Raw genomic sequence first — 10283 nt, forward strand, 5'->3', positions numbered from 1 at the left:
CGTGCACATCGAGAATTATTCACTGTGACGCCAACGGTTAGACTCCCATTCGACGGGCGAAGTGTCGCAGTGGTAAGACGTCGGCCTCCTAATCGGGAGGTCGTGAGTTCGAATCTCGGTCGCTGCCGCCTGGTGGGTTAAGAGTGGGGATTTTTCCGATCTCCCAGGTCAACTTATGTGCAGACCTGCTAGTGACTTAACCCCCTTCGTTTGTACACGCAAGCACAAGACCAAGTGCGCACGGAAAAGATCCTGTAATCCATGTCAGAGTTCGGTGGGTTATGGAAACACGAAAATACCCAGCATGCCTACCCAACGAAAGCGGAGTGAAGCTGACTATGCTCGCAGAGTACAGTGTGGGGAACCCAAATGGGCAAACGAGCTCACACGTCACCAGAATTTCTGGAACGCTGAAGAAGAAGAAAAAGACTCCCATTCAACTTTACACGTGACAGTTTGCCTCACATTTAAGAAGTACAACTCTTCTACACGCCGGCAGAGTTATTTCCGGAATTTGTCTATTTAATACTCTTTTCTTCTGGCCAAAGTAACTGTACCAGATCACTCCCCCAAACCTCACCCCCCCCCCCCCCACCTTACATCCACTCCTCCCTTCGTCTTTACCTCTGCCGGACCTCGTGTTACTGCTGTGCTACACCCCTGTATTGATTCGGGCTCTCCATTCTTTTTCCTGACATCACCAGTGGCTGATAAGATATAACAAGTCAATGCAGCAGAGATCAGGGACTCACACTGTGTGTGTGTGTGTGTGTGTGTGTGTGTGTGTGTGTGTGTGTGTGTGTGTGTGTGTGTGTGCGTGTGTGTGTGTGTGTGTGTGTTAATCTTTAAGAGTCCAAAGTAGCTAGGGTTCGATTTCCCATGGACGTGAAAGACCATTAATTGGGGACACAGATGTTTACAACAGTTACTGCTGCCTGACTGCATCTAAGTGCTCCATAATAGTCATAGTATTAAATCGTCAAGGGTGTTTCCTAATATTCACGTTATAGACGTTACATTTTATGCACAGTTAGATAGGCATAAAAGCCATCGCTTTAAAGTTTAAGACCTACTAGAGAGCAATTTTTATTCCTTTAATCGAAAGAACTGTATAACAAACCAGTTTTGTCATGTCCGGTCGTCAGTAATTAACCTGTACAGTATAGTAAGTGAGAAGGGAGGCAAACGACACATTTTTGCAATTGCTTCCCTCTACCTGTTAGTGACGTCAGAGGCTCTGCACTCGATTCATGGCTCGCTTGCTGAAATGTGGTCGAACGCGGACAGACAATCCGACTGGCAGCTTTCGAGTGAACGTAGCGATTTTGAATCAGATTGGAAGGGTGGCCGAGTGGTAAAGTGCACTTGCCTCGGAAGCGAGAGGTTGCGAGTTCGACCCTGGGTCGGGGCGTAAGCAATTTTCTTCCCCCTTTCCTTGCCCAGGTGGTGGGCTCAAGTGCTAGTCTTTCGGGTGAGACGAAAAACCGAGGTCCCTTCGTGTACACTACATTGGGGTGTGCACGTTTAAGATCCTACGATTGACAAAAGGGTCTTTCCTGGCAAAAATGTATAGGCATAGATAAAAAAAAAATGTCCACCAAATACCCGTGTGACTTGGAATAATAGGCCGTGAAAAGTAAATATTCGCCGTAATGGCTTGAGATTTACTGGCCGATGTGAATGCGTGATATATCTCACACGGCAGAAATTAATATAATACCCAATATTGACGGACTGTGTGACGATATCTTCTGCTATGGTCTGTTGAGACAGTGATATCAAAATCGAGACCGGAGGTCGAGATTTTGATATCACTGTCGAAACAGACCAATAGCAGAAGATATCATCACACAGTCAGTCAATGTTAGATATATTGCTAATTCTCTGGACATTTTGTATTTATTGTAAAGAAATTACAAAAGTATTTGTCTCAGTTTTGGCTGTTCCATATCCCTCCCTCTGATTATTATTTCTTTTTGTTCACGCTTTTCTTGTACTTTTCAGTATTTCAAAATGTCTTTTCTTTCAAAAAGTCTTTAGTCACTTGCTCAACTAAATTCTGGGATAATTACATTTTCATATATTTTTGTTTGTTTTTAAATTTAGGTGTTTTTGTTTTTGAAGTGGGGAAGCAATAAAGAGGTCGTCGATATCAAAACTGATATCGACGGAAATGTCGTCGATATCACTTTTGCACTGAGCTCAATTTTGCCCAATTGACCAATGGAAATCCACGTAACATATGAAATAGCAATATGTAAATATATAAATCTCCCATATAAAACGATTTTGGGTTTGATCTTCGGCTCCACCAATTCGAACTACAAGATTCCATCAGCGACGAAGCCACAACGAACGGGAAAGAGGACGACATAAGATCGCAACCGTCAGTTCTCGATGCATTGCATGTAAACATCACACGAACCCAGCCAGCACGTCCAGATGTGCCCCATATCGGCCCCATCTGTGCTCATATATCGTCGTCGTCCTGGACTTGTGGTGTAACTCGATTCTTGTTTGTTTGCTTAACGCCCAGCCGACCACGAAGGGCCATATCAGGGCGGTGCTGCTTTGACATATAACGTGCGCCACACACAAGACAGAAGTCGCAGCACAGGCTTCATGTCTCACCCAGTCACATTATTCTGACACCGGACCAACCAGTCCTAGCACTAACCCCATAATGCCAGACGCCAGGCGGAGCAGCCACTAGATTGCCAATTTTAAAGTCTTAGGTATGACCCGGCCGGGTTTCGAACCCACGACCTCCCGATCCCGTGCCGGTGGACTCGATTCTTGGCGATTTTGATGTTTTTGTGCTTTATACTAAGTAAATCATTCTCCATGAGAAATATTTTCTAAAATACGATAGATAATACATGGTTTAACATTCTTTTATCTTTTTATCCATTCCAGGTATACATATAAACACTATTTCATAATGAAAATAATCAGTTTTGGTCTTCTGCTGAAACGCTGTCTAAAATGAGTTACGCCAAACTTCCATGACGACGTCAATATGGTGCCACTCGGAGCAACTTATATAGGCCCCATACTGGAAACGCAAACCACGCAAGTGGTGTTGACGTGGTAACCATCTGAGAGGAAGCTTGCTCCCAACATGTGGCCCATATTCGATCAGGATGCTCACCACATACAGCCAGTATTAAGCCAGGGTGATCACCACGGCCCGCATGCATGAACTGGAAGTCAGAAACACTGGAAGTAGAGGCCTCTTTTGGAAGTGGGAACTCCCGAAGTTAACTTTCCAACTGTTCACTATGCATGAACGCCGTAGTGGTGACTTCGAGAGTATTCGGTCAAGGTCGCGAAAATTGTCGCATGCGTTTGTTAACAGTAAGCTTGGCGACCAGAAGAAACAAATCTCGTCGCGAGTTCAAAAAGGCGAACGTTGAGCGCACTGTAGTACTAACAGCGTTATTGCTTGTTGTTTTTTGAATGGTTAAACGAAAGGGTCGGTTCAAACCTGTGATGATTGTCTTGGAATTGAATGACTGCCTATGATAATAACTTTGTTGGCCTGAATGTTAGGGAGGAGAATAAAAGATTATGTTGAACTTTTTATTTTTTAATTTTGTTTTTTATCTCAGTTGCATGCAGGCAGCTTCAACCCTTTCTTTTTTGCACCTTTTCTTTTTTCCTGCTTTTTATATTAATGTACAGTTGAAAGTCAAGATTGGATTTTTTTTTTTAAAGCAGGGGACAGTTTCTTTACGCAATTAAAAAATGAACACAGAGGCAAAAACCGGTTTTGCAGCCTGAATGCAATTGAGGCCTATAAAGAAAAAGATTAATAAGAAAAATTACGAATCAGTAACTGATCGAACTGTCGGTTTTGAGCCACTCTGTTTCAAGCATTTCACCTAAATTAAACAAGAATGTCACAGTTCGTGTCTATGGTGCAAGGTAGCCGACCGTCTCATTGTAGCCAAGTTACAACAGTTGCTCGATTGACGCATTTCACGTCTTCGATATTGTGTCTGAGCTCATTTCCCAATGAGCTGCCTTTAAAACCGAAATGTCCTGCAATTGTAGAAAGCGTTGGAGGTTTCTTTTAGATGGGTAAGGACCCTTAAGATGCGATATCGTCGTATAATGATGTCAAGTGAGAGACCCTGGAAATTAACTTTGAAAGTGGGAACTTCGGAAGCAAAGTTGCCAGCTACTCGGTATGCACGAGCTAACTTGAACGCCGAAGTAGTGGCTTCGAGAGTCCTGAGGTCAAGGTCGAGGAAATTGGGGGAATCCCAATTAGTGCGCATGCGTTTGTAAACGGTAGGCTTGGCGACCAGAAGAAACAAATCTCATCGCGAGTTCGTAAATGGGCGAACGTTGATCGCGCTGTAGCTTTTACTATAGTTGTTGTTTTTGACTGGTTGAACGAAAGGGTCTGTTCAAAGCTGTGATGAATGTCTTGAAATCTTCTTCTTTTTGTCGATCACCATTGTCTTGAAATTAAATGACTGTCTATAATAATGATTTTGTTGACCAGAATGTTAGGGAGAATAAAACATTTTTTGCTTATGTGGTAGCGAAGTCGGTTATGTGCGTCTTCTTTTATTTTAATGATTGTGTATCGGTAAAACTGTTTTGAACAAAATAGGTTGGTTAGAGCGAAAGTTTGGGTTACTGGTAAATTTGAAAAGGCAGAACTCACTTTTTTGGGAATCAAGATAATTATAAGGTGTAGTGAAAAGAAGATACGTTCAGTCACTTTCATATTGATTGGGAAAATATGTGTCCGAAATTTACAAAAGATAAATTGTTGTACTATGTGTGTTTGTACATTATGTTTGTCCTCGTTAATTGTGAACAGAATGTATGTTTATATAAAGTTGAAAGTCAAGATTGGATTTGTTTAGCCTACGCGCGTGTGTGCATGTGTGTTAGACATAGACATAGACATAGAACACTTTATTATCTCAATTACGAGAAACTCGGGTGTGGTGAATCATAATAAACAACATAAAACGTAAGAACATAAATAAAATATCGAGGCGCAAATAGTCAGCTCATAATAGTGTGGGGGTGGGGGTGCACACACACACACACACACACACACACACAAACACACACACACACACACACACCGTTGAACACACACACACACACACACACACACCGTCGAACACACACACACACACACACACACATACCGTCAAACACACACGCACGAACGCGCACGCAAACAAACGCACAATTATACCCGCACGCACGCACACACAGGCAGGCAGGCACTCGCACAAATACATACAAACACATACACGCACACGCACGCACACACACACCCCTCCCCCCTCACACACACACACACATGTGCGCGCGTGCACGCAAACAAACGAATGAATGAACGGACGCACAACTACACACGCACGCACACACGCACGCACACACACACACACACACACACACATTCTCACACAAACACACACTCAAACATGCACACAACGACGCCCATTTACATAGAAACACCCCCTCGTATAAGTGGGGATGAAAGAGTGGTGGCCAGTGACCCAGAACGAAAAAAAGTCAAAGCTGGCAACTCAGGTTTGTATTCAGGGAAATGTGCACGAAATGCACGCACGAGATACGACTTTTCCTTCTATTTTCTCTCTTTGGGACTTTTATTTGCGTTAGCTCGGTTTGATATGAAAAACCGAAGAAAAGCCTTGCCATTTTGCACTGAGAAACTTTGGAAGTAGCGTGTTTACTCCTGGGTCTCGCTGTAGTACAATTATCCTCACTCACTTCCTCGTTTGCTTCCCATGCATGCGAAAGTGAGGATGTACTTCCGATGTCGCTCAAAACTTTGGAAGTAGTCGCAAACTACCCTCAGTTACTTCCTCGCTTTGCTTCGAAGTAAGCCCTTCTTCCGGCCCATGCATACGAAAGTGAGGCAAGTACTTCCGATGTCACTCAAAACTTCGGGAGTTGTCGCGAATTTCCCCCATAAGCATACGGGTCCCCGTGGGGCCCAAATGCACCCCACATGCGGCCAGCATCGGACCAGGGTGCACCCCACATTGAGCCCGGGTGCACCTCGCATACATCCCCCTCGACCTGAGAAGGAGTATGCCTTTATAATTTAATATATTCCTTTTATCCAATGCTTGTATTGATAGCATCGATAAATGTTTTGAAGGCATGCAAGTATGCAGGTATGAGAAGTGTTTAAAAGTATAAATGGCACACACAGACCTTGCACACTCTGAATATTCGAGTTATAAAATAAAGTTTATTTCTTAGAGCAAAACCAAAGCAGTCAGTAAGCATGTCAAAATAACAACAGGCTTGCCTTTATGATCACAGGGAAGGTAAACAACCAATAAGTGAAATCAAATTCAAAGGAATGTAATACTTAATGGTGTATGTCACATTTTCTCTTGCAGCATTAAAAACAACCAGGTGCGAAGAGCGATATCAACACATTCAATTAATCGGTCATCCGGAGACAAGTTAATCTCTTACACATTGGATCTTGTATTGATCACCAAGAATGATAAGTCATGGGCTACCCGAAACCCGTTGTCCAAGACAGCGGATTTTCTTCATTTTTGAACACATTGCAAAAAGCAAAAACAACAATAAAACAACAACAACAACAACAACAACAACAACAACAACAACAACAACAACAACCAAAGATACAAAAAGTCTTGTGAGTAACAAGGACATTTATGGAAAATCGGAATTCCTCTGCTGTAACCTCATGAATATTAATGAGTAGCACATGGACCAATCGCTGGGTAATGCCAGAGATTGTTCCAGCCAGCTTAGTGTGGATGCTTCCCCCTTGACCTCGTTCGGTCAATCTCTTCTTTGTCTACCTACAGACATCATATTTTTTGCTCTGTCTCTACTTTTGACTTATTCTTCGTCTTTTCTTCTTCGTTTTGTCCCTGACTTCTCTTCTTTATACTTCCTTCTCGCTCTCTTGTGTCTTCTATTCTTCTACTTGATCCCGTGTCTTCGCTTCAAAGAACATTAAGGTACAGTGATTCATTCTATTTTTCTTCGTTGTTGATCTTATTTTGCCGTGATGCCAGGAAAGCACGCCGTGATTGTTGGCCATTCTATTGGCGGGCGGCTACGGACGGCGGTTTACTGTCGAACAGACGCTCGGTTGTCCCCCGATTTCAAACTTGCGGGAAAGGTCGATTCAGTAAAGTTTTTGTGTCGCGGGGGAAAGACTTTGGACACTTTAGAAAAAGAAGACATTCCAGCCCTTTCGGTACGGAAACCCGACTTGGTATTCCTGATCATAGGCGACAACGATATTTCCTTCAACACTGACCCGAACGGGTTAGCCGTCGGATTCTTGCAGTTGCGTCGGTGATAGCAGCTCGAACCGGGGCTCACGTCATCATTTCTAAGCTTTTACCTCGACAACGTGCCCCTTCGTGTGTAATAAGACTAATGAATGACGCCACTCTGGAAGAAAAACACGCCAGTTACTCAAAAATGTATAATCATGCTGAATTTAAAGTTAACATGCAAGATGAAGTGTCACAGATTTGCACATTGAATTGGCTTAATGGAAGTGTTCTCTTGCTGTTACTGCCTCATTATATATATACTGTTCAAAAAAAGAAACGCATAGCTTGTAATATTTGGTTAATTTAGTTATATGGCTACAAGGATATCCACCAAACTGCAGAAAATGTTTATCTGGTCGTCGACCTTTCGTCCATTGCCACAAGTGAGCTCTGCACGTGACGCATGCGTTATCAGTGGCTACAATGTCAAAATTGCTCATTTGGCATGACCACTCGTCATGCTTCAGTGTAATCTCGTGAAACTCGGGGAATATTGAGCTCTCACCATGTCTTCCAAAACCCATAAAAGCGGATTGTTCGCCACAAACAAATCAGACGACAATTCAGCGACGAAAGATGGCCCGATTGAGCAGAGAAGACCGCCAAATTGCATTGGGTCGTTTACAAGCAGGCCAAAGTCAAAGTGCAATCGCCAGGCACTTCCACGTGTCCCAGAGCACCATCAGTAGACTGTGGGTCAGGTTTCAAGCCACTGGCTCCGTTGCTGACTTGCCACGAGCGGGAAGACCAAGGGCGACAACTGCTGCTCACGACCGCTTCATACGGCTCCGCCACCTCCGGAATCGTTTCCTGTCGGCCTCATCTTCTGTCCAGGCTCTCCCCGGGCCACACCGATTATCGGACCAGACCGTGCGGAACCGCCTGCATGAAGCTGGTTTGAGAGCTCGCAGACCTCACAGAGGAGCTGTCCTCACCCGCCGCCATCGCCAGAACCGAGTGCAGTGGGGCAACCAGCACCTTCGCTGGACCGTCCGGAATCACTGGAGACACGTGTGGTTCAGCGACGAGTCCTACTTCCTGCTCCAGCGACATGATGGTCGGAGGAGGGTCTACCGGAGAGTAAACGAACGTTACGCGCCCAACTGTGTGGATGAGGCACCCGTTCATGGTGGTGGAGGCGTCATGGTGTGGGGGGCGATCAATACCGCTGGAAGGAGCACCCTGGTGCACGTCCAAGGGCGCATAACTGCCCAGCGATACGTGGAGGAAATTCTGCGCCCACACGCCCTTCCTCTTCTGGCTGACCAGGATGCCATATTCCAGCAGGACAACGCTCGCCCGCACACAGCACGACTCACCACCCAGTTCCTCACCGACCACCATGTCCAGGTGCTTCCCTGGCCATCCATGTCGCCAGACATGAACCCGATAGAACACCTCTGGGATGAATTGGACAGACGTGTGCGCAGGCGAGAAGAAGCGCCGGCAAATCACCGCGATCTATTGCAGGCACTTCAGGAGGAGTGGGACACCATCCCACAGCAAGATATCCGGCATCTGATCCAGTCCATGCCCAGAAGGTGCCGGGCAGTTGTTGCTGCTCAAGGCAGTCACACCCCCTACTGACTTGACAGCCTCGGCACCCAATCGTATTGATTGACTGATTGATTTGAAGATGCAAATGAACTGTGTGTGCATTCAACTGTGTCCATACCAAATTTCAAACAAATAATCTAAATATTGGATTTTCTGTTAATTTTTTCGAAAAATAAAACAAATTTGGCAAGTAGCAACTATGCGTTTCTTTTTTTGAACAGTATATATATGTTCTGCGCGAACTTAGAATCCGGTTTCATTCTAGAATGGACCGGGTCCAGGTTGGAATTCTAACCCTGCGCAAGTACAGGGGTGCCATTCTAGAATGAAACCCTTGAATAAAGGGGGCCGTAATGTTTGTAGGTAAGACAGAGTTGTCTTCCCTTGAATTATCTCCACCTGCACCTTCCCTTTGATAAAATGGGGCTGATTTGTCTACCCCTGAAAAAAATCCTTTGGCGATCTTGCGATGTCATGTCATGTCAAGAAAGTTGACACTCCTGAGTACGCAATAAACAAAGGCAGACCATAGCAAGGGGGACTACCAGGGCGGTATTGTTTGCAGGGCAGTTGTTTTTGTGATGAGAGCCGGTTGCGGCCGCTTGCAATGTCAGCGCTGTCTCCCTCTCGGAAATGTCCGGTTTTTTGACAATTTTTTTGACAGACAGACAGACAGACGGTCAGACCGACTAACCGACAGACAGACCAACAGAAGGACAGAGTGAGTTATAGAGCTGTTGTCACAGGTTTAAAAAAAAGTTGACATTATATCTTCACAATTCAGAATACCAACTTCATGTATATGAATAAGATTAAAAGTTACAAGCGAGATCGGCAAAACACTGTCAGTCCGTAGCGATCAGTGCTGAGTGTCTCTCAAAATCGTAATCACTTTCAGAACATCACAATCCCAATTCACGATGTCTTTGAGTAAAGTGTAAAAAACCCGAGAAAAAAAAACCCAACCAAACACACAAAAAACAAAAACAAACAAAAAATCCACATTTGTGGCTTTGGCTGTGTGATAGTCTAACTGAAATGACTATTCCAACTTGGACCCAAATTCCAACCTTGCGCACGGCCGATTCTAGAATGGACCAGCAACAAGGGTTTCATTCTAGAATGGCACCCCTGTACTTGCGCAGGGTTAGAATTCCAACCTGGACCCGGTCCATTCTAGAATGAAACCGGATTCTAAGTTCGCGCAGAACATATACAACCAAACAAAGAAGTCAGAGCTCACAAAAAGCTAAAAAATAAAACAATGATCTACACTTTGTCGGAAAACCCCAATTCGATAGTGTTCGTCACAATAGAAGATTCACTGTGCGATTAGAGTTTTTGTCGCAACAGGTTGTGGCGAAGTGGGTGCGTAACTTGATATAATGC

This window comes from Littorina saxatilis, linkage group LG6, assembly GCF_037325665.1.
Source record: "Littorina saxatilis isolate snail1 linkage group LG6, US_GU_Lsax_2.0, whole genome shotgun sequence".
Taxonomy (NCBI): Eukaryota; Metazoa; Mollusca; class Gastropoda; order Littorinimorpha; family Littorinidae; genus Littorina; species Littorina saxatilis.